This window comes from Megalopta genalis, unplaced genomic scaffold (genome assembly GCF_051020955.1).
Source record: "Megalopta genalis isolate 19385.01 unplaced genomic scaffold, iyMegGena1_principal scaffold0070, whole genome shotgun sequence".
In the NCBI taxonomy this organism is placed as follows: Eukaryota; Metazoa; Arthropoda; class Insecta; order Hymenoptera; family Halictidae; genus Megalopta; species Megalopta genalis.
The window spans coordinates 42,752-68,271 of NW_027476139.1; the positions used below are offsets into that span (position 1 = coordinate 42,752).

The 25,520-nt window shown below is 32.9% G+C and overlaps 2 long non-coding RNA genes across 2 annotated transcripts; both read left to right on the plus strand.

Annotated features, from left to right (window-relative positions):
• Nucleotides 1–3,382: 3,382 nt before the first annotated feature.
• Nucleotides 3,383–5,661, plus strand: LOC143261864 (uncharacterized). Its single transcript, XR_013035888.1, has 3 exons — nt 3,383–5,202; nt 5,265–5,427; nt 5,524–5,661. It is a non-coding gene; the product is annotated as an uncharacterized LOC143261864 (long non-coding RNA).
• Nucleotides 5,662–12,804: 7,143 nt separating this feature from the next.
• LOC143261860 (uncharacterized) lies at nt 12,805–24,864 on the plus strand. Its single transcript, XR_013035887.1, has 2 exons — nt 12,805–13,086; nt 19,099–24,864. It is a non-coding gene; the product is annotated as an uncharacterized LOC143261860 (long non-coding RNA).
• Nucleotides 24,865–25,520: the final 656 nt, after the last annotated feature.

Genomic DNA, 25,520 nt, shown 5'->3' on the forward strand with positions numbered 1-25,520 from the left:
TAAAATCTATATCCATTTTAATATTAATTTAATAAAATCTCTAAACTAACCTAAAAATTAAAAACTTAAATTTATATATTAAATCTATAAAAATTACATAAATATAAAATTGCCATTAATATTAAAAATTAAAAATTTAAATTAATACCTAAATATAAATTACTCAATAAATTAAATAAAATTATAATAAAATAAAATTGTCTATAAAACAGATTATTTAATTTTATTGTTTAAAACCACTGAAAATTTAAGATCTTTAATATTCTAATTTTAAAATTCAATTATAAATTAAAAATAATTTTATCAAATAAAAAATAACAAAATTATTATTAAATAATTAAATTATTTATAAAACATTAATTTTATTGTTTAAAAATATTGAAAATTTAAGGTTTTAAACATTCAAATTTTAAAGTTTAATTATAAATTGATTTTAATTTGAATTTATTAAATAAAATTAAATTAAGTTATAAAAAAATAATAAAATTATTCTAAACATAAATTTAATTTTATTGATTAAAATTATTGAAAATTTAAGGTTTTAAACATTCTAATTTTAAAATTTAGTTATAAATTGGGTTTATATAAATTGAATTTATCAAATTAAATTAAATTAAGTTACAAAGGATAAATTTTTTCTATTAATCCTTTTTATTAAATAATCATTCATATAATAAAATAAATCAATATATGAATTAAATTCATTTCTAAAAAAACTAGATATCAATAAAAAAACCGACTTACTTTCCACATCCAATTCAATATTAATAATCATTATGATACATAAAAAATTATATTACATTAACTCTTTTACTTTCGAAATAATTAAAAACATTAACTTTATTTTAATTAACCCTGATACAAAAGGTACAAAAATAACTTTTACTTATACTAATATTACTTTCTTCTTCTACAATACATTTTAAAATCATTAAATTTATTCTTAAATAAATACTACAACTTATCATCACATAATTACTTTTTTTAAATATATTAAATTAACAACCCAATAATATTCATAAATTATATAAATAATAAAATTTTCCTTAATAAGAAACCTTTCAATGTAAATGAAACACTTTTTGTTAAACTAAAATTTTAATAAAAACATTTTCCAATACCTTTACTATGTTACGACTTATTCCATTTATAATGAAAGTGACGTGCAATTTGTACACTTTACACAACTTATTTCAACTTAAATAATTATTTAAATTTACTTTTAAATCCTATCCAGATAACTATAATTAAATACAGCCCCAGAAAATTCTAAATTCAAAGTAACCCATATAATGCCTTAGATAAACTATATTTTTATCTGGATTGCTATCAACTAATTTATAAAAATATATATTATAATATTACAAAGTTTACATCTCCATAAAATTTGAAAACGACAATACATAAGCTTAATCTATCAATTTTAATTACAGGTTCCTCTAATAAGAATATAAAACCGCCAAATTATTTAATTTTAATGTTTTACATTTAATTATTAATTTTAAATAAATAAATTTATTATTAAATGATTAAATCTTAATTATTAAGCTTATTAATATTAAAAATTTCACCTAACTAATACTTATTTACTTAATACTTATATAAACACATTCTTTAAAAATTTAAAAATGGTTAAAATTAACTAATAACAATAGTTTAATTGCTGATGCTGGCACTAAATTTACCATTATTTAATTTAAATTTCTTGTTCAAACTTTCATTCTCTCTCTCTCTCTCTCTCTCTCTCTCTCTCTCTCTCTCTCTCTCTCTCCCCCTCTCTCCCTCTCAATATTAAAAATTAATCTCTACTTCAAAACTCATATAAAAACTATTTAAATTTTTATATTAATTAATAAATTTTATTTATAAACAAAATTGTATAGCTAATTTTTTATCCATAATTAAAATAAAATAAATATATTCACTCCAACAAAATAATTAAATCATTAATCATAACTGACAAATTTAACATAATTTAATCAAATAAACCCAAATAAATAAAATAAATTATAATACTTTAATCATTATATTTTAATCAATAATAATTTAATTATCATTCATGTGAAATAAACCTAAATTTATATTAAAATTAGATTCAATTATAACTCAATTAAATAATTTTATCAAAACTAAATCGAAATAAAATTTAAATCCTTATATATTACAAATTTAATCCTACACTTATTAATCACCAATAAAATTCATCTTAAATAAATCTAACCTCAAATATACAATTGCAGTCATTACACTAATTAAATACAACTCAATTATCTTTTTCTAACAATTAATTACCCCCAACTTTATATTAGAAACTAAATTCAATTATAACTCAATTAAATAATAATTTTATCGAGCCTAAATCAAGATAAAAATTAAATTCTTTTATGTTACAAATTAATCCTATACTCATCAATTGCTAATAAAATTCATCTTAAACAAAATTATTTAATTTTAATATTTCAAATTATATTATTAATTTTAAATAAATAAATTTTAATCCTATAATAAAATATTCTAATCCTAATTTTTTGATAAACCTTATTAAACAATTAAATCTTAATTATTAAACTTATTAATATTAAAATTTTCACCTAACTAATATTTATTTACTTTATATCTAAGCATTCTTTAAAAATTTTAAAATTTTTAAAATTAACTAATAACAATAATTTAATCAGTGGTTACTGATATTAACTCTAAATTTACCATTATTTAATTTAAATTTCTTACTGAAACTTTCATTTTTAATACTAAAAATTAATCTCTGCTTCAAAACTCATATAAAAACTATTTAAATTTTTATATTAATTCATAAATTTTATTTATAAAAAAATTTATAACTAGTTTTTTATCCACAATTGAAATAGAATAAATATATTTACTCCAACAATCTAATTAAATCATAACTAACAAATTTAACATAATTTGATTCAATTAAATCTAAATAAAATAAGTTATAATATTTTAATCATAAAATTCAATTCAATTATAACTCAATTAAACAATAGTGTAAGAGCGCCCGTAAGCATGCCAAATGAAAGGTAACGTAACGACCTTTGAGGTCCATTTATACAAACGTCATCGTGGGGACATCGTAAAACTCACAGATCAGTATGGTCCACAGACATGGCCTCGCCGTGAGACGGCCGGGCTGACGGAGAAGTGTTGTTTTGAACTACATCTGACCGTTACCATGACGAGGTCCTAACCTCGCTATTAAACTAAAAGAAGAATGGATTCTACTCAGCTACACCGGAAGCTAGGCTAACCCTCACGGCTTGTTTTTATAGTTTTATAGTTGTTTTTATAGTTGTTGTTTTTTTCTGGGTTTCTATAGCCACTATGAAATTCTTGTAGAGCTTCACTCCCTGAACAAGAATCCGAAAACCGAATTGCTCCATCACCCTCAGTTTTTTAAATAAACGAACTTTTGTACAAACCCAAAATTTTCGACAAAAATGAGGTATTGCATGAAAAGTATAAACGTTAGAAGGTTCTAATTGATGTTAAAAGATAGAGGAGAGTTTCCCGAATATAGTGGCATGCAATTTATTAATTGTTTTTGATCCTAAATAGCAATAAATTAATGTGAAAGTTTAAAAAAGTGTCGACGTGAGCAGTTTCTGCGCAATATTTTTGTATTTTTACGAAAAGTTTTTTGTTCAGCACGAAAACTCTACCCAGGATCGGATTCTGTAGACATTTTTGAAGAAGGAACGGCCCGGTAAAAGTGTCGGAACGATGTACATTTCGAGTGGATGGAGAAAATGTTCGTCGGCAACATGTGCACGACGTTTTGCCGCCATGTCCTTCGCTGCTCGCTTCTCTCTGTCCGGCAGGGTCGAAGCTATGCGTAATCAACACCGATGGAGGGATCCAATGGGGCACACACTTTTCGTAAATAATATTTGAATTTTTTTTAGTATTTCAGTGTTTTGTTTTTTTTTTACATATTTCTGTGAATAATAATCACCAAACTGTGATATATTTCACACAAAAAATCACACCAGAGTATTTGGAGTTGGTAACGAAAGTATTCTAACACTAGCATAATTTTGACTTCTACGCCATATAAGTAAATAAATATTTAAATATATATTTAACGATATGTTTCAAGAAGTTTGACGTTTTGAAAATGATTATTTATTTTTTTTTTTTATTTATATATTTTTTTATTTTTATAATTTAAATATAAATTATCGTTATAATTTTAATGATAAATGTATGCATGATATACTTGTAATTCGAACAAATTCAGAATAAAATGAATATTTTTTGTTCATTATTTTTCTTTTATTATTTCTCCATTTTTAATTTATGATTCACAGTTTGGCGATTATTATCCATAAAAATATGTAAAAGAAGACAGCACATTGAAGTACTAAAAAAAAATGGCACGCCCCACACGCTAAGTGGGTGCCCCATTGGATCCCTCCATCGGTGTTGATTACCCATAGCTTCGGCCCTGTCGGACAGAGAGAAGCGAGCAGCGAAGCACATGGCGGCAAAACGTCGTGTACATGTTGCCGACGAACATTTTCTCGACCTACTCGAAATGTACATCGTTCCGACACTTCTATCGGGCCGTTTCTTCTTCAGAAATGTCTACAGAATCCGATCCTGCGTAGAGTTTTCGTGCTGAACAAAAAACTTTTCGTAAAAATACAAAAATATTGCGCAGAAACTGCTCACGTCGACACTTTTTTAAACTTTGACATCAATTTGTTGCTATTTAGGACCAGAAACAATTAATAAATTGCATGCCACTATATTCGGGAAACTCTCCTCTATCTTTTAACACCAATTAGAACTTTCTAACGTTTGTACTTTTCATGCAATACCTCATTTTTGTCGAAAATTTTGGGTTCTTACAAAAGTTCGTTTATTTAAAAAACTGAGGGTGATGGAGCAATTCGGTTTTCGGATTCTTGTTCAGGGAGTGAAGCTCTACAAGAATTTCATAGTGGCTATAGAAACCCAAAAATCGTGTCGGACAGTGTAATCGACGACTATAACTCCGTATCGGTACGCGGCTGGCGACGTTTTCATCAGTGAAGTTTGCTGTACACGTGAAAATAGTAAAAGAATAAAGTCATTTCCAGGCCTATAAACATCAAGGAAGACATTTCTCGCCCAATCCACGACATCTGAAAGCGGACAGTTCGAATGGTTATTTGATCGCCGACCGTGTGTCGCTGCAAGGTATGCCTGTTTCTTATAAGTTTCTTGGTAAACTATTTTTCGCTTCTCCATTTAAATTACAGACAGGCTGTGGATATTATTTCTCACAAACCAGGTATATATTGTGAAAGGGATGACTGATATACCATTTTTGAATGTATTACTTTACGAATGGAATGGACCCGTTCTTCATTGAATAAGAATTTCATTGGCAGAAGTTGACCTTCCCCATTACGACAGTTCTAGGTACTAAGTATTTTTTTACAATAGCAGTTAATGGTTGCTGTATCATATGATTCTAGGTAACTCATATTTAACAGACAGTTATTTTTATATTTTTAGGTCAATAACTCGCAGGGTACCTTATCACTTTAACAGCTATCTTAACAGCTACCTGCGATGAATGCTCCGTCAAGTGTTTTAGTGCATCGTATAATAATTAAATGTAGAGCTCGAAATGTCGACTGAAAAGTCGCTTATATGCTAAATGGTCACGACATTTTGAAGTCGGAAACGATTGTCCTCGATACTGCAACATAGCTACTTTGGGGTACTGCCGATCTTACGATAATTTCTTATGTTTAGTTTCAATTGATCTAATATATTCAAGATATAAAAGAATGCTTCAGAAAACATAGTGTCACAGAACAAAGACCATTTTATTTGGCTAGGTCCCTTCACCTGTAATTTTCATAACTGAATCAAAAGTTTAACTTCTTAAGATTTATGAAATGCGAAAACTAGCTTCTTAAATTTCTAATAATGGTTTGATGTCATTTTACCCTATGAATCATGCTTTCCAAAACAAAAGAATAAACTATTATATCTATAAAACTCGACAAAATTACAGAAAAATAATAAATAATCCACTGCCTAGGTATATTTACGTCTTGTTTTAAGTTTTCATGTCTTTTTTTATGTGTGCATTGATTACCGAGCCCTCTTATGAAAAACTACGTGTTGCATTTAACGTTATTTTCTTGGTCTGTGAAATGTATAGACACTGAACGTAATTTTCTTTCCTTTGTAACGTACGGAGAATCTCCCACGTTTTTTTTTATATTCCTTCCTGAAGGGGGGCACACATACGCCAGGCTGGCGCCAGCCAGAACGACGAACGTTCTGGAATCGGACCACATAGCAACACCCCCACTACCATTTTTCCACAAAAATCTCAGTATATAAAGGGCTCAAACGCGACCGGAATTTGGGCTAGTTACGTGACATTTGTCGACACGTAAACGTTAGTGAGATCGAGTTCAATTCTCTTTCAACCAATTTACGAGGTAACAACCTAGAGTCAGAAGCCCCTGCCGGTTCAGTGCGAAAAACTGAGAGCGCGTTAGAGTCCGCGAACACTCACTTACAATTGTTAAAACTCAACGCGTAATCTTTATTTCTTTTTCTAACAAAGTTACGAGGCACCCTAACACCAATTTCTCCAAACACCTTATCCTAACTTCTTTGAAGGTAGCCATCCGTGTCGAAATAAACATCGGCTGGTCTACGCACCTCATCCTAACCTTAAAGGTAGCCACCCGTGTCGAAATAAACATCGGCTGGTCTACGCACCTCACCCAAAAATTCCAATTGCATGCAACCTCCGGCCACCTTTTTTAAAATAATATTTGCAAGTACTGAAATATGTATAATAAATTATGATACCTAAAGCTCATACAATTTTCGAAGTTTAATATTTACCTAGAACTGATTACAGTAATTAGATCAGTGCACAGAAATCGACACACAGTAACTAAATGAGTGATCAGAAATTGGCACATGGTAATTAGAAAAGGCTCAGTAACTGACACATAGTAGTTAACTTTTTCATTTTTCAAGAGCGCAGTAATTCGATCGAAAACTGATTTTTATATTTTGTTAATTATTTTGTGTTCCTTATAGATTTCGGTTATCATAAAATTTGTATTTATATTATATAATAGACATCAATGTTAGAGGTGTACGAGTACGAATCAGGACGGGACCGGGAACGATTTTCGGAATCGGGACGGGATATTGAAACTTTCGGGTTTTCCGAAAATGTTTGGGACTTCCTAAAATACTGGGATTCAAGAGCGCGTCTTTTTTTAAATACGGTCCTAGTTTAAAATTTTTTATTTCCATTGTTGCAGTTTACTTTGCAAAATTTTATATTTTTTAAGAAATCAGGAAAGTAAAATGTGTATAGTTTGATTTTAAATTCTCTACGTATGGCAGTATGTGATAGCTTGGTTCTCTCGATTGCAACGATATCTCCAATTGTTGAAAACATCTTTTCGCTAGTCGATTGTGTACTAGGTACGGCGATGTGTCGTTATGTAATAATTGGTAGCATAGGAAATCGAATGTTTTCAGGAATCTTGAATATTGTCGGGATCTCGTCCCGACCCGATACACGTCTTCTGATCCCGTTCCAAACATCGGGTTTCGGGAAATCCGCTTGACATGCCGAAAAAATTCAACGTCGAACGAGTCATATGGATCGTAATCTAATCCGGGCTTGAATATGGGACAACAGGTACAAAATACATAATGCAAAGATGAAACATCCTTCTTTTTGTTTATCTTTAAATAAAATTTGCATAAATGTGTTCGTGAGATTTTTCTGATTAAAATAAGAACAAACAAAATATGTATAAATCGGCTCATCTCAATACTAATTTTTTATCATAAATTACAAAAACAAAAATGTTTATGTTGTCGTTTTATTGGTTGTAATAAAAAAGATTAAGTAAGTATTAATATGAAAAGTATATTGATATTTTTTATAAAATTTGTAATTTTGTAAGATATAATCTTACACGTTACAATTATATAATATATTATATATATACACATATTACAATTATATTGTATTTGATCTTAACCTCACAATTACAGTGGGAAAAATCTTACAATTACCGTTGTGGCGGCTACCTCCAGACCCGCCAGCAGAGGGCTCCTCTTCCCGCTAGTAGCCGATCCGTTCCGATCCCTATATATACACCGAGACTTCGTCCTACCCTTACGTCTAAGGCAAGGGCCCGCTAGGATAGCCTTACTGATGAGTCCTCTAGCGGGCCCCGGACGAAACGTCTCCCCACTCCTTTTCCACTTTCACAACATTCGAACCGCCGCCAAATTGGTGACCCCGACGTGATCAACATAACAACGCAACCTTCTGATCGACCTACAGCATTACCTGGAGACGACACGACAACCGAGAGAGGCCATGCTAGGACCGCAGCATCTACGACTCGATTCTGGTAAAAGGCGACTCACTGCCTCGCCACGACGACTGCACGAGCAACGAGTTCACAACCGACGAGCAACGCGCTCACGACAAGGATGAAAGCCTCATGAAAGCCTCAGCATCAAAACGCGTGTCAAGTCGAGTAGAGCAATGAAGGCTCCTCCTTACGACCGCGTCGATGCCTATAAGGTACAGCAAAAAATGTACGAGTCGCAACAGATAAAAAGTTCAGGCAGCTTCAGTAGAAATGCAGCACATCGTCATCGAGTAGGCCAACGAAGGCGATCGTCCTCCTGGGATCAGGATCAGGTAACGTTTGCACTACCTCGGGCATTAAAACGCGGTCAAGTCGAGTAGAGCTACGCAGGCATCCTTACGACCGCGTCGATGCCCACGAGGTATAGCAAACACCTAGCATGGAGAGGACCCCCATCTTAGATATCGTTATCACTGGCAGGGGGGTATGTGGCGGCTACCTCCAGACCCGCCAGCAGAGGGCTCCTCTTCCCGCTAGTAGCCGATCCGTTCCGATCCCTATATATACACCGAGACTTCGTCCTACCCTTACGTCTAAGGCAAGGGCCCGCTAGGATAGCCTTACTGATGAGTCCTCTAGCGGGCCCCGGACGAAACGTCTCCCCACTCCTTTTCCACTTTCACAACATTCGAACCGCCGCCAAACCGTTAAGAAAAAATAAGAAATAAAAAAGTGTCGCATTGCATTATAATTATATCCATTCTTTAATTGCTGTCTACTTTTGCGTTTGTCGAAGTTGTATTAATATTTTTATTAATAATAAAGTAAGATAACTGGAAAATGATTAAATTAATCGATTAATTATAAACACGTCATTCGGCGCAAACCGTGCCGCATTAGAGAGCAGACGAAAAATACGTCGACGTAGTATGCAGTGATTTAACCGAAAATTTGGTAACTTCTTATCAACACATTGCTAACCTCAAAATATGTAATTAAATATAATACTTAAAACAGTTTCAAAAAGTTTTGTTCATATTTACCAACTGATGAACGATGGCATTTTTAAATTTTGAAAAAGATTTGATCCATTTTTAATAACAGGCCACATGTTAGAGAATTTTTTCAGATTTTTCGATTGTAAAATGTGGTTACAAAAAAATAGAGAACGAAAAAACAAATCGGAAAGTTGCAAATTTTTGCGGAAATGACAAATCTTGTCTTCGCTATTTTAATTCTATCGGAGAATATTGTCAAAAGCAGCAATGTCTGATGTTGTCAGCAATCTTTGCCAGATTTTTTGTGGGAGTGAAACAATGTTATAAAAAATAAAAACCAAACTTTCGACATTTTCTCCGTACTTAACTTTGTTAAGTATAATATTGTCCACTTAATAAGTATATTATGCAGTATTAAACGGTTTTACATGTAAAGAAACGATTATTTAACTAGGAACACGACATTCAAGATATGAAACTATGATATGCGTGATATACAAAATCTTCGTTATGATTACAACGTCGTTGGTTGATGGAGCGAGCGAGTTCGAGCGCCGATGAGGCTAATTTTTTTCATAAATATTGCTCTTTCTCAATTTCTTATTATGTGATCTCCTCATATGACACAAAAAAATTAAGTTCTTAATGTTTTAAATATATTTCGGATAAAGATATAGGCAAAAGTAATTTTTGAGCATGTTTTATTCCATCGTTTACCCGAATGTATATGCTTCTTATTACAGTTTTATTTCATATTCTTTATACTAAATAGATACACGTGACTCGCATTAATATTCGGACACGATATTATTAGAAAAATTATTGCACTTCTTAAAGTAAGTAGAAAAATAAATTTTGTTTATTTATTGCACATGTTCTTTTGTATAATAAGCGATAAACAAGATTGTGACAAAATTTAACGTTGCAAAAATATTCGGACACAACATCTTAGATGCCAGAGTAAAATATTGTATTACATTGACGACGCCGCTAATACATATTGTTTATAAACAAATTTTATAAACAAATAAAAATCCGTTGTAAGAACTCGGTACCACAGAAATTATTGGTGATATCAGACGCTTTACTTGTGAAAATGGGATGAAAAGGAAGAAATACGTCTTTTGAAATCCGACAATTGGTTATTTATCACAAGGGAAAGGGATCTTTTAACAATAAAGCAGAATTAATGGAAACAATCACGAAAATATTGTCAGAAATTCCGACTGAGTTTTGTGTTCGATTAATTGAACTTATGCCACACACACACAGATGCAATGGAGTCTTCAAATCCAAGGATTATCCAACATCTTATTAGACTGTTATGAAAACTACAGTCAATGATACATCGCTGTTTTTCATTAAAAGTGATTATATAACTTAAACGGTGTATGTTTCTATGCATTCATAAGTACCGAACAATTCTATCAGAAGCTTATACTATTTCATTCGTCCTTTCCTAATTCGATGGGATCTCGATGTTGCGGGCCATCCTTGTCCTGCTCGCCTCTAGCGTACTCGTGTTCGTATCTATTGTCTCGAATCGTCTGTTAGTCATTCCTCTGACGGCTTGATTCTTCTCGTCGGAGACCCTAAACGAGAAAGCCACTTGAGGGTGCCATAAAATAGTATTCCCTGTAATTGCTGTCGAGGACGAGAGGACTCATAAATACTGTACGATACTTTTGCAGTATATTATATAATATATCATATATCATATCACATTACGAACAAAAGATACTTCATCTTTATGTGATATTGGAGGGTCCTAATAAAATAAGTATCTTTATTCGACGTGTTTGAAATAAATAATTTTATTAGTCGAGAATTTGTCCGACAAATAAAAATACCATTTAATTATCAACACATAAATACATTATTCGAGAACAAAAACAAATCAATATTCATAGAATCGTTTTTCAAATAAAGATAGGAAAGTGTCGAATATGTGGATGCTTGGTCTCAAGTCTCCGATTATGCTTCCTAGTTTTCATTTCGGGATAATATTTTTATTTATGTAACATTACGACTAAAATACTGTTTCTATATAAATTTGCAATATACCACTATAAACATATACAAATGAAATAAAATTGCATTTCGCAAGTGTAAACAATTTTATATGAGAAAAGAGAATTTTTATAGAAATACAGTGGGATAAAATGTTAGCACACTTAACTTAAAATTATGTATATCAATAAATCAAGGAATAATATTGAATGCCTAATGTTTTGTGGCTCCATCTTTCCATTTATTAACAATCATTATTATCTACGGAGTTTCTTTATTAGTTTTTGCTCTTATTGCTCCTTCTCATCTTAAATACACTTTTGTCATTCGGAAATGTTTCGAAATTGTCTGCTATTTGCATAATGCTTGGTTATGATTTTCGCAACAATTTTCAGCGATATGACCTTGCTGATCAATCTTCGAGAAAAACATTCGCGGCATCACCCTGTTGAAAAATACAGGGTATTCCTGAAACTATATACAAACAGGCACTGGGTTATTCTTCATAAAAAAGACATGAATAAATACAGAATAACTTCCTTTTTTTTAGGATTTTGTTTTCGAAATTTTCAATCTCGATTTTCTCGAAAACTAAATCCTAAACAAAAAAATATTATTCTACACTTTTTTCATGTTTTTTTGTTTGGAATTACATGGAATCGCAACATATTACATATACATATCTTTTACATATATACGAATTTTATTAGAATTAAAATATATAGGACCCACAAAATATTTAGCAAAATATAAAAAGCAATTTTCGATTGAGTTATATATAATATATATATATATATACGCGCTATAGTCACGTATAGCGTATACAGAAGGATCAGTAATCAACGCAGCCATCGAGAAAAACGTGAAAACTTAATCCAGCTACAGTACACAGTAATAGAAATAAGACGTAAATTTGTTTGAATTATTAAATTATTTTAAATAAAAAATATATCTAGGCTATTTTTCTGCAATTTGGTAGAGTTTTTTTAATATAATAGTTTATTTTTTTGTTTTGTGGAAAGCATGCTTTTTGTATCTTTTTATCTTTATTTGCAAAGTGATTCGTAAGTCTTTTAACAAAATCAGGGAAGAAAGAAATTTTGTGGCTGGAAGAAAAAACACTGCATGTCACACATGTTTTCACTTTCGAGATGTTTGTCCTTTAAAGTTCTGGCCACCAATTCCTTTCTTGGTTTTTCATTTATTGAGCTCATCGTATTTGCATAAACTGAAATTTCTTGAAATTGTAACATGTTGCGATATTCTCTACAGTCACTGAATTATGCCGCGAGATCTAGGACGCTCGGAGCGTGGGCTGAGTCGAATAGTGCCGGCCCTGAGCAACGGCGGGTGCGCGTAGGGTTTGTGCGTCTGTGCCGAGCCGTGAGTCTCGGGAGTGGGGAATGCCTCGTTTCTGGCTGAGGAAGCGATCTGCCGAGAACGAGGATCATTGTCGCGTAGACCGTAGCGTTGGGTGTTTGGAAGAAATGAGTGTAACTGTGACAATTCGAGCCGAGATTAATTCATACGGAGTGAAAGAAGATAGCCGCTAAAGACCATAGGGCAGCAGGCGAAATAATAAAGGACAGTGTTGACAACAATTGCCAGCGACCGTCCCAAAGATATGTGAAGACTAATGACCGGCCAGGAGCCGCATTCGTAACTGAGAATTTCTGGTCAGTTTTTCGGTAAGTCTCATTATCAGTACGAATTTCTCCAATTACATTTCGATGACTCTGTTACTTTCTCTCGGTTGGAGTAATTATTCGGTGCGTTACGCGTATAGCGTCTCGAGAAAGCTTGTGAAATGGGAAGCACGTGTCTTCCACGTGGGCAATCGGTTCTTGCGAATATATGGCGTCGCGGTCATATTTTAGGTCGAATATCACTGTGACACGATCTTAGAGGCTATTTGCGACCATTTCGCATATTTATTGTGACTCCCATTAATATTAGGACTACTTTTAAAACGCCATAACTTGCTTATAACTGAACTAAGCAGCTTGAATTTTGTTATTGCTTAGAATGATTAAATAAAATAATATATAACGAAGATTTAAGAAATGTATTTCGTAGATCTCGGTAATTTATATTCATGTTGAAAATTTCAGCGGAATCGGTTGATTTTGGTATAAGCGGTAAACAATTCAAGATCGCAAAAATCGCAGTTTTGTCCTGATTTTTAATATTTCCGTCCAATAATTGTGAGAAATTTGCTGTTTTAAAATTTTTTTAATGCTCGTAACTATGACCTTGCGTTAACTGATTTCGATGAAATTTTCGGCATGCATGTAACTTATCGAGATCTACAATACGTATTTTTTAAAATTTTCGTTATTATTTTCGTCTTAAAACTTAGATAGAAAAGTTAAAAACTAGAGTTTTTCAGTTTGTAACTGGTAGGTTTATTTGAAGTGCTCACCTCTTCCCATCTCTTTATACACTGCGTTCCACTCTCTTTTCTTACGATGTTTCTAATACATTTTCTTTGCAATATGTAAGCTTATTTTCTAATAAAAGGAATTAATTGTTTCTGAAGCGTCTATTAATTTCAAATTTTTCTTCACTACAAAGCACCACTCTTTTTCTCTTTTCGTTTGATTTGTGAGAAGACGTAATGAGAATATATGTTCTGGACGAATCACATAGATACAAGTAACAGAAATAAATCGTTACTTATCTTACATTCTACGCAGAAAGACTATGTTAGAATTTCTAACTAAGAAACAAAAACAGTGTGTTGTATAATGGGTATATCGCGTAGACTGGAGTTGGATAAGAGGAGCATCGTACCTGACATCCAATTGTTGGTAACGGGTTACTATGTTGGATAAACACAGTCCAGATAAATGGTGTTTTACTAGTTCTTCTATCATTAGTCTTTATTTAAGATCGATGTCATTTTAAAATCTCTATTTTATACGATTTTATGATTTGTTTATAGTATGTATTTTTTTTGTTGCAACTTGAATGTCCGAATTATATATAATATATATTATATATTACCAAATATTTCAAGATTTACTGAAAAGTATTTATTTAATATTAATGTTTTACAAGTACTGTATAAACAAGGATTCGGACCTGGACAAACTAATCAGAATTGCTTTGGAACCGTATTTTATTAGGCTTTCTTCAATTTATTTTCTTTATTACATCACCGCTCAATGCTTCATCCTGTAACAAATGATAAAATGTCATGGTTAATAATAAATCAAAGACCTATACGTATAAACTGTGAATCGTTTAATAGAGTTCGATGATGTATCTGCGCTGTTGTCTGTTTTTGAGTTGAAGTAAATTACCTCTCAGATGTTACACTAACAGAACTTTTATGACTCATTATTTCTATCGGTTTCTTTGGTTTTGTTACATGCTCCACTGCCATTAGCTTTATCTGTTTTTCCGCTTCATCTTCATCGTTACTACTACTGTCAATAACTATTATCTCGTCATTATTAAAGGGTTTTACCGGTCTATTAGCGAATAATGTTTGCATCTATAAAATAGTATGCGAAATATAAAATATATAAATATAAAATAGCATCTGTCAAATCTAATAGTATATTATCATTTTTAGATAAGTTTGTTTGCAAGTATACATATATTTCTGTTTTTTCTTTTTGTGCTTCCTTCTTTCTCTTATCACAACAACTTTTAACTTCTTTCCTGATATTTCCAATATCTGCAGTTGTTCCACTAGTTTCCAAACATGCCACAAGTTTTTTTTATTTCACGGCTATATGTACAGAATTAATAGTAACAATACAATCGAGCTTATAATGGCAAATCAATATTTTGAAATATTACATTGTATATGCTTTACCTCTGTAGGTTATTAAAAGCGTTAGTGTTATTTTTGTTAACAAATTTACCTAATGCTTTATTTAGATCATTCACTGTTAGTATTGTTCATAGGTTTTTACTTTCATCCAAACTGATGAAACGATGATCTTTTTAGTTTTGCTTGTATGGTTTCCACAAAACCTTAATTCTCCTAATTAAAAAACCAAACAAATTTTACCTTCTAGCACCTTGTAGAATATCGCAATTTTTGTTTATCTCAGTATAGCCCATAATCTCAGCCATATCCTGGAGTTCATCACTAATACCGTCAAAATCAAGCGACAATCGCTTCTTACCGGAACTTCTTGTTTTACAGAATACAATTAATTCGTGAGGATTAGCAACTTTATCACAATATTTCTGTGCCAATCTAAAATATACATATTATTTATTTCCGTTTATTACTTGTATTCGTTAATGTACTAATAGAATCTTACCTCGTCGAATCGAACCGTTCTTTATCTTTCAAGTAAATTACTTTCAATCGAATATACGGCAAGACCGGTTGCTTCGGCTGATTTGACAATTGTTCCGCAGTACTAGGAATTAATTCATTTTCTATGCGTCGGTCGACGAAATTAAAAATTGATTCTGATAGCGATCTATCATTGTTACTTTTTATATTCGTATCATTAAAGACCAGAGTGTCAAACACAAATGGTCTAACGGTTTTTAATTTCAATTTCTTCAACTTAAACTTATTACCGTTTACGCTAAGCATGCCAATGTGTTTGGCCTTCGATTCGCCCTCGCATAAAGAAATCGCAACCTGTACGTGCGTTTCTTAAGCAGTAGTTTCTTATTTTTTATGCATCATAATTAATAAATAAATCTGAAAATATACCTGTTTGAGAAATGTAGTATTGTCTTTTAGAGATAAACATGTGTGTGATACGACATTCGTGTTCCCCTCTCCACACGACAAAGTCAACAAAAGAGGGAAGGTGGGCTTCCGAAGTATATCCACGTTTAAGACATGGTGCACGCTTTTTATGTAAAACAAACAAATTAAAGCATTTCACCTATGAATGAAAATCGTTTGCATTAAAAAAAAGGAAAGATCTCTCAATACATACATGGATCTCTTATCATCAGTGGAGGAATGATCATCTTAGGGGTGGCTGTCCATTTTCCAAAATAATTTATGGAACCAGACACAGACAACAAGTCCGTTGGCCCATTTATTCCACAACCTATAATTTTGATTATAATTACTAATGGCTGAATCACAGTGTTGAAAAATCACTGTACTTAAACTATTAATATTATATTTCTTACTTGGATGGTCATTTTTTTCCCGTGAATGGAAAATATTGGCATGTCAATATTAAAATTTGGATCCTAAAAATTTATAGTTTCAAAAGTACAGTGTGGGGATGTTAATTCTGGCTCGCTCAAAAATTGAATGTTAATTGCTCTGATGAAATGGCAATAATTAATATTTGTCGTACTTCAAATATCATCTTATATTGATATTATCATATCTTGCTAACCTGGGACCCATATAGTATTTATTTAACAATTCCATACATTTTAATTCATCAGAAGTTGTTGGTTTCGCATCGTAAAATGAATCTCCACAATGAAGTATAAGGTCGACATTTTTTCCCTTGCTACACACATTGAAGTATTTCTTCAAAAGTATTAAAGCTTTTATCCGTTGACTCTCCTGCTTGTATAAATTAATTATTTTCAGTATATCTGAGTACATTTCATGATAATTGGACATTTGAAAAAGATTGAAAACGAAAGAAAAAAGTTTCTTTTTTATACGGCCGGGATCAGAGCTCGACTTCACTGCGTAGGAACTCTGGCACGTGGCCATTTAAGACCATTTGTATTTGACACTCTGGTCTTTAATGGTACGAATATAAAAAGTAACAATGACAGATCGCTATCGGAATCAGTTTTTAATTTCGTCGACCGACGCATAGAAAATGAATTAATCCCTAATACTGCGGAACAATTGTCAAATCATCCGAAGTAACCGGTCTTGCCGTATATTCGATTGAAAGTAATTTACTTGAAAAATAAATTCAACCTCGACATAACCATAACGAAAATTTAATAAATGTTTTTGGTAGATCTCGTAATATCAATTACGAGTTACAACAAATTAAAGATCGCAGAAATCGCAGTTTTATCACGATTTTCACCAAGAACTGTATGAAATCTGCAGTTTTTAAAATCTTGCAACACCTGTAGCTCGACTCTGGTTTAACCGATGTCGATCAAATTTTCAGCACGCATATAAGTTACCGAAATCTACAAGAGGGTATTTTCTAAATTTTCGTTATAGGCTCAGATAAAAAAGTTAAAAATCGAGGTTTTTTAATTTCTTCTTTTCATTCCAAGTAATAGCAAAATTAAAAGAAAGCTTTTTAGTCATCGTCTGGTAGACTAATCTCTCTGTCGCCTAAAAAAATTCAAGTCATTTAGTTCAGTTTTGAAAAAGTAATTGCGTTTTAAATGGTGTACGAACACTTTTATGGGCCACTATATATCTATATAAGTTTGTACCAACTACTGCTTTCAATCAGGAAGTGGGATAAATGAATTCGACAACTAAATAGACTGGTAAAAGATAGTATATTACAAGCCTTTGGTATATACAATTGCATGTATGTGAGTGTAGCGCGGATTCTAGATCGCGCTCTCACTTTGTCGCACTGAGTCGGGGAAGGCTTATAACCTTGTAATGATATACGTATTGGCCCGCTTTTGGTCGCGTTTGGGCGTTTTATATACCAAAATTTTTTTTGAAAAATGGTAATGGGGATGTTCATATTTGCTTCGGTCCCAGAAAATTCGTCATCGCACTTCTCCAAAGGGGGGCACATAGTTCACAATATATATAAAGAGCGAACCCGCCGACTGGTGCCAGCGGGTGTATGCTCCCCTCCCTCCTTAGATGAAACATGTAAATGATTCTTTCAGTCCTTTCTGAGGGCGTACACCTTACACAGATCGCAGATCCCTGACTCCACCACCGATCCAACCCTTTTTCTCGACACTGTTTCCTCTGGTTCGGTTTGGATTGCTTGGTTTTTGATCCTTTCGATCCTGGTCTGGGTAGCTCTTCCCGTGCATGTTTTTCTTTATCCCGATTTGAAATTTTTAGAAAAATACATCTTCCTGTCATGTTTATGTTAAATATGTTATGTTAAATTATGTTCAATTAAATAATCTTAGCAGATCCCCGTTTGCTACGTTCAATTGGCTCTAACTATTTATGACGATGATTTATGGATTATATGTGTTTTTCTTTTTATATATGTGCGTGTGTTGCTGTTAACGGTCATGATGCTACCACTGAGTGACCACATCAATGGCCTTGCCATTTTTTAATTGCTGTAATGTCTCCAGTTACATTTCGAAATATGTATTCTTCGATGCATTCTCGGCATCGAATAGTGTTTGGTGTTTCCAGGATTACAGAACCATATCCTTCACAATGACAATCTGCCTCACTTATGTGGTTTCCTGCGATGGTATGCCAGCAGCCTTCAGGAAATAATTCTCTTTCTTCTGCTGCCACCCCCGAGACCAACATTTTTCACACAATTTGTATTCTTCAGCTTCAAACACGAGTTAGATTTTCCTTATACATTGGCATTATTAAGAGATCCTCGCGCACCTCTGGATAATCAGCGGGATTTACTTCATCCTGAAAGTGATTCCAATTTTTAATTTGTGTCGCACGAACTATCGAAGACGAAGGAGTGTTTTAATTTATCCTGATGTTTCGCGATTAGGTGTCCGGTCGCATCTGTTTTTAAAATTGCATTATTTATATCCGACACTTACTATCTCGTATGGCCCGATGTAACGTGGATCGAATTTGCTTGTTTCAGATTCTTTTTACACATGGACGTATTACTCCACCATAAGTTATGTCGGATTAGCTCACTCATCGTAATATAGCTTGTAACGTAATCAAATAAGATCCGCAAGTCGGCATATTTTTTTCTGAGGGGAACACACTACTGGCTGTTTCGTGGTTTTCCCGAAGATTAATTCGTGGGGTGTGAAATTCGTAGCTTCGTGAACGGAGGTATTTATATGAAATCATGGCAAATGGTAAGTAGAGGTCCCATTCTTCATATGACTCGATGTATTGTTTTAGATATTCTGTTAATACAATATATGACTCCTTTTTAACAATCCATCTCGGCAACATGTAACATCAGTTTCCCAAGAAACTAGTGCTTTCATCTATCGAAATGGATTTTGTTGTCCCACGTATTGCAATGAAATGACTCGCGGACGCGACAGCTACTATCATGGCTTTAATATCTGATAAAGCAACTGTTAACCAATACTTTTTTAAATTGTCTCGCATAGTTAAAATGTAGCGATTTCCATTGATTGTTGTTGGAAGTAGTCCAAATGTGTCCATGGCATGTTCGTCAAAAGGTTCCAGAGGTGTGTCCGTAATAATTACGGGTTGACGGGTTTTTGTTCTGATAAGTGAACGAATGAATTCTTGTGAATCTTTTCTCATTTCAGGGCAGTGATATTTTTCCTTTAACCCTTTCGGTACGGAGGACCTGGCCGCGGTTATACATTCGTGGAACGATGAAGTTTTCCGCGAGAGTGGTTGCACTGTCCGACAGCGTAAGCCGCGAAAACATGTTTTGCGGCATTCATAGAAATGAAAATAGAAAATAGAAGCGTGATTGACACTAAACTTTTCATTCGGACCGCGACATCGGTGACTGACGCGGAATTTAAAGTGTTTAAAAAACATTTCTAAAATGTTTATACTGCTTTGTCGTAACCTAAACCAATCCTCGGCAAAAAATCGATTTCGACGGAATCTTATCTCGCGGATCAGATGGAAAGATAGACAAAACAGGCATGGCGCTTAACGTTTTAGAATCATATCTTTTTCTTGACAGTACATTAATTAAAGTAAATGGCATCGATATAAATGATATGGTCCAATATCACAAAATTAAAATAAATAACAAAACTAATAGTGTAACATAATAAATAATAAAACTAATAGTGAAATATAATCAACGACAAAACTAATAGTGTAACTTGGTGTGATAGTTTTCGAAACAAGGTGAAACGCACAAGCCCACACCACCAACCGCACATACAACACATCTTTGTTTTCGATTTTTCTCCCCCGACTGATGATATATCGAAGGAAAATGTCTCCCTGTGAGCCTTGTGGGATAATTACTTCCTGACCTGCTGCACCGATAATATTCATGATTCTTGTGTGTGTGGTATTTTTCTAATATTTCCTTAATCAACTGAAGGTGAAATTTCGCCATTGAGATTTGTTTTTTTTTGTGGTGTGCTTATATAGGCAGAATGCGTTCCACACGCGCATTTGCGATACAACTTTAAACTTTTGCGAGTTGCATCGATAGTACTTATCACCATATCTGATTTATCGATTGTACCCATTGAAGAGTTATAATCTATTACGCCTTTGTAGAGGAGTAGACTTTCGTCTATACATAACCGCTGGTATGGCTGGAATGCATTGTTAAATGATGTTCGTAGCATTTCCACTACTTCATTTATTTTGTGTAAACGATCAGCAGTGTGACCGACTATGTCCGTAAAATGCAACATTTTCAATAATGAAAAGTAGCGATCTCTACTCATAATTTGACTGAATATATCGCTTCGGAGAAGCTTATCTTTAGACCAATATTCATTTAAGGATAGCTTTTTGGTTCGCGTCATTAATAACGACGCAGCAATAAAACAATATAATTCATCCACTTCCATCCCTTCTGAAACGTTCAAGTGATCCCTTTTGAGCTGTCGACACCAGTAATTGTTTGTTTTTTTCCACAATAAATTTAACTAAATCTTCAGAAAAAAGCAGTCTGAAGTAATCCAAAATTCTCGACGAACGATTTAAATTGTTCCCAACTACTCCCGAATGATGTGGCGTAAAATCATGAATTTTTGGACTAAGCTTCTTTGATGTCCATTTGATGCTAGAAGGAGTATCAATTCGTACTTCAGACTCTTCTGCTTCTTCAGATTCCGAGGTGCTAAGTACACGTGCTCGATTGTTCTTCCTTTTGCGAAATGCTAAATTATATTCATTTTCTTCATCAGAATCACTTTTGGAATCAATGATTTCGTTTATCCATTGTTCTCCTTTCAAGCGTTTTACACTCATCCTGAAGGGAGCTAAATTCAAATTGTAAGTTACACATTCAAAAAATTAACGATATAAGCAAACATTCCAATTTGTTTTTCGTAGTTTATCTATATATAATAAAACATATATATTTAAGGCATGCCCACATAACTTTCCGTGGATGCCGCCAATAGGCGGCGGTAGTATCGAAAGGGTTAATTGATTTAAGGTTTCCGTAACACCCTTGTGACCTTCGATTAATCTACTGCGAGCTTCTCTTCTATTAATTTTCATCGAATTTCTTCTGCTGGTGTGACAATGTTATCCGTGTTCGTAGGTTGTGGCAAAACTGGACTAGTATCTGGTTCGTCTCCATCAGTTGAATTGCTGTTCTCCTGGGATGAAGATTCCTAATCAGGTATAGACTAAGTTATACTTGGTTCTCTGATCTTGGCAGGTGACATTATTGGTAGGTGAAATGGCGTAGATGAGGCGTCTGGGAGATCGTAGGTGAGTGTTGTTTGCATCATTGTTTCTTCTAATCTTGGCTTCGCTGTTATCACAGTTTCATATATCGAATTGCGTTTGAAAAAGATGCTTAGGTCGTCGATATAGTTATTTGGCTATTTGGATCTTTGGCTCTCATCGAGAGTGTAGGTTGTGAATGACTTAAATGAATTTAACGCTGTCTTAAATTCCCACGTTTTCGACGTTATGTTCGACGTTCCTTTCCTATGGCTGAATAATTATTCTTGAGCGAATTCAAAGTACGTGAAAGATAAGCTATGAAAGATATGTCAGGAATGTTCTTCGTATGTCACACTTCCAGTGAGCATTTTCTATGACTTCAATCAACTTTCTACTTGACGTTATTAAAACCCCAGAGTAACCATGAGAAGAAAATAAAATAAAACATTTGTCTACAAATTCCTATTAAAATTTGGACGAAACACGCAATAGAAATTACAAAAATATTAGTTTGCATATCTGCCTAAGTATTCTCCATGTTTTTTATTATGTTGATGTTAGAATACTCTGGGGATGATTAAAGTAAATTGTTCTTTATTATTAACATTAATACTCTACATTTAACACTATAACTAATTAACTGTCCCATTAGAAGTGCCCTCGCACGCTTCCACTGCGCCACTCTGCTCATTCATCCTGCGCATGCTCACTCACTTGTTTATTCAAAGTATGATTTAATTGGCTATTCCAACAGTTGACTTCTATGTCTAGACATTTTCGGAATAATAGAGAATGTTACCTTTCATCTTTTGTAATACACTGGTTTATATACACTTGACTAAACCAATTTCACACTAACCGATGATTTTCGAAAAAGAATTTCATAATTTTGGTATTTTAACCAGTTATCTGTGGAATTTAGTTTCAAAAGATCACCACAGGGTGCGGAATTAAAAACAAGCAACGACGTGTATACACGTCGAACGCAGAGCAAATGGTACTGTTACACATTTTACGAAAAACGAGGAAGGATTACATTTTTATTTGTCAAATAAACTAACAATTCGTTTCTAAATACGTTATTCTTACTAAGAGCTTGAAAATTGTCAAAAAATAATAAAATACATAAGCAAGAAAAATTGAAGATAGCAAGAATAAACAAAAAAAATAAGGAAATAGAGAGAGAGAGTATATGCAAAAATTCCAAATATATCCGGACTGACTTTCACATAGAACAAAAAGCTTTATGCCAAAACGGCTCCTTTTAGAAGGAATATATTGTCTCCATGACAAACGTCCTTTCCATGATAAGAGGCACTCATCAACACAAATATTTTGAGTTGGAATATATAAACTCTTGCATTTGTGTTGGATATTTTTCACAACACATTCAATTTTAGAAATTTTGCTCGCACTGATCAAATTTCTATTATCTGCAAAATGCAAAAATTTGCAAAGGAGTAAAAACCTTTCTGCAGTCAACACTTTCGTAAAAAAAAGGTGTTGATACACTTTCTCTTCTCGAAAAATACATTTGTAGTGTTGGCTTTCTTATGATACCCTGCAATATCAACATTGCGATAAAACATCTCATTTTATTATAATTTGTCGAATACCAATTCTTCATTCTTGATCGTGGCTTCAAAGTGCGATTTTCAACATAATGTTGTGCATACAAATTCGTTTGTTCCACAATAATGGATATGAATTCATTATCTAATAATTTATCCAAATAAAATAAACACTTGTTTCTTGATGATCTAGGCACATCAAACTGTTGTCCGGACTTTCCAGAAAAACCAAATGGCGCCCTATTATTTTCTTCTGTTTTCCATTCAGAATGTTTGGTTTGGTTCTCTTCTTCTGATTGACTGTCACCGGAAGGTTCGTCATCCAATTTGGATGCACTGGAAGAAGAATCCTCTTCTGACTCATTTTCGCTAGAGCAATCCTCTTCGGTGTCATCACTCTTGTTTTCGTCAGAAGACGAAATAAGACAAGGCACACTTCTTCGCTTTCTGATGTGTAAAATTTCGCCACTATCACTATCTGAATCACCCATCTGGAGGGTAAAATTTAGCCGTTTATTGTATTATTATTATTATTATTATTATTATTATTATTATTATTATTATTATTATTATTATTGTCGCAGACATAACTTCATACCTGCATAAAGTTATGGAAGTCATAGTCTCGACTGCATAAAAATACAATCATTTTACCGCCCATGTTTTTGAACAATAAAGCAGTTGATAATTATTTATACATATTTAGTATTTTTCATACTTACTTTGTCTTATACTTTATTTGGTAATAACTATGAAAATAAACCCTTTACTTGAGACGCTTCGGAAGCAAGAAAGGGAGAGCTTTTGTTCGAATAGTTCGGATTGTTTCGTTCGTACTGTTTTTCGAATTCCCTGTCTTGTGTAAAAAATGTATAAGACTCTACGTCGCAGAGCACTGCTAACTGCTGACGCGGTTTCTCCGCAAATCAACGCTGCCCGTCCAAATTGCGGGTTACGTGTGTAATTAGTTTTGATACGCGAGCCCCCCTCCATATGAAATACATAGCGGTCGTATTGGTAATATAAAGGGAACATATCACGAAATAATATTCGTATTACATTTTATTGAGATTTCGAGTTTTCATAGTGAATGGTAATTTTTTATTTTACACGACGAGTATACACGTCAACCGCACCGCAGTAGAGGTTTGGTCCGACGTGTATACACGTCGAGCGCACTTAACTGGTTAAATAATGTTGTACACATAATAAATCTCATAGGTGTACTTTAAAAGTAGCTGAAATAATTCTTTTTAATGATAATATAATAATTTAAATCTCTGTAGTTTCGGGAAAATACTCTTTATATTATACTATATTGTAGTACCACATAGTGTTTGTTTTAATTAGTTTCATTTAATCTGATCTTATCTTTATTAATAAATATTTAGCGCCATTTATAAAACTTACATTTGTAGGATAGCAATGCATAAATGCCAGCTGTAAACGTGATCATTTTTTTCTATCATTATACTCGAGGTAGGAAAGTTAATTCTTAATTCTATTAATTCAAATGAATTCTGCAGTATTTATGGAGTATTTTTTTATTTCAATAGATCCTTTTGGACATATGTCGCAGAATGTAGCCATCGTTCAGTGATGGTTCGTGAAAGAAATTATTCGTAATGAGACTTAATTCTGTTTGTACTATGCACAGTATTGAACTATAAGAATTATACATATATCTGTTTGAACTGTTAACGAACACGGTAACATAAAGTGTATTTGTATGTATTATAATTAGTTTGCTCGAAAAAATTTGAACGCAAATTGTTATATTAAGCTTAATGTACTATTCATAACTCCTACTATCGTATAGTTTAAAGCTAACGAGAAGACTTTTGCGACGAACGTGTCCGCACTGTGTATAGTCGCCTTCTCGTCAAATCTGAATAATGCATATAGCAGCTTGAGTACGAATCATGCATAATTAAAGTGTGGATAGTAAAGTATTACTATACTACTTTCATGCATGCTATAGCGAAGACAATCTGCAAAATTGACATCACTTCTGTCATCATTTTCTTAAATCGTGGGTTTAAACATCAATGTAGAGTGTTATCAGAATCTGAATCATAATAATGTTTTATGTGAAATCTTATATAATAGAATGAACCAT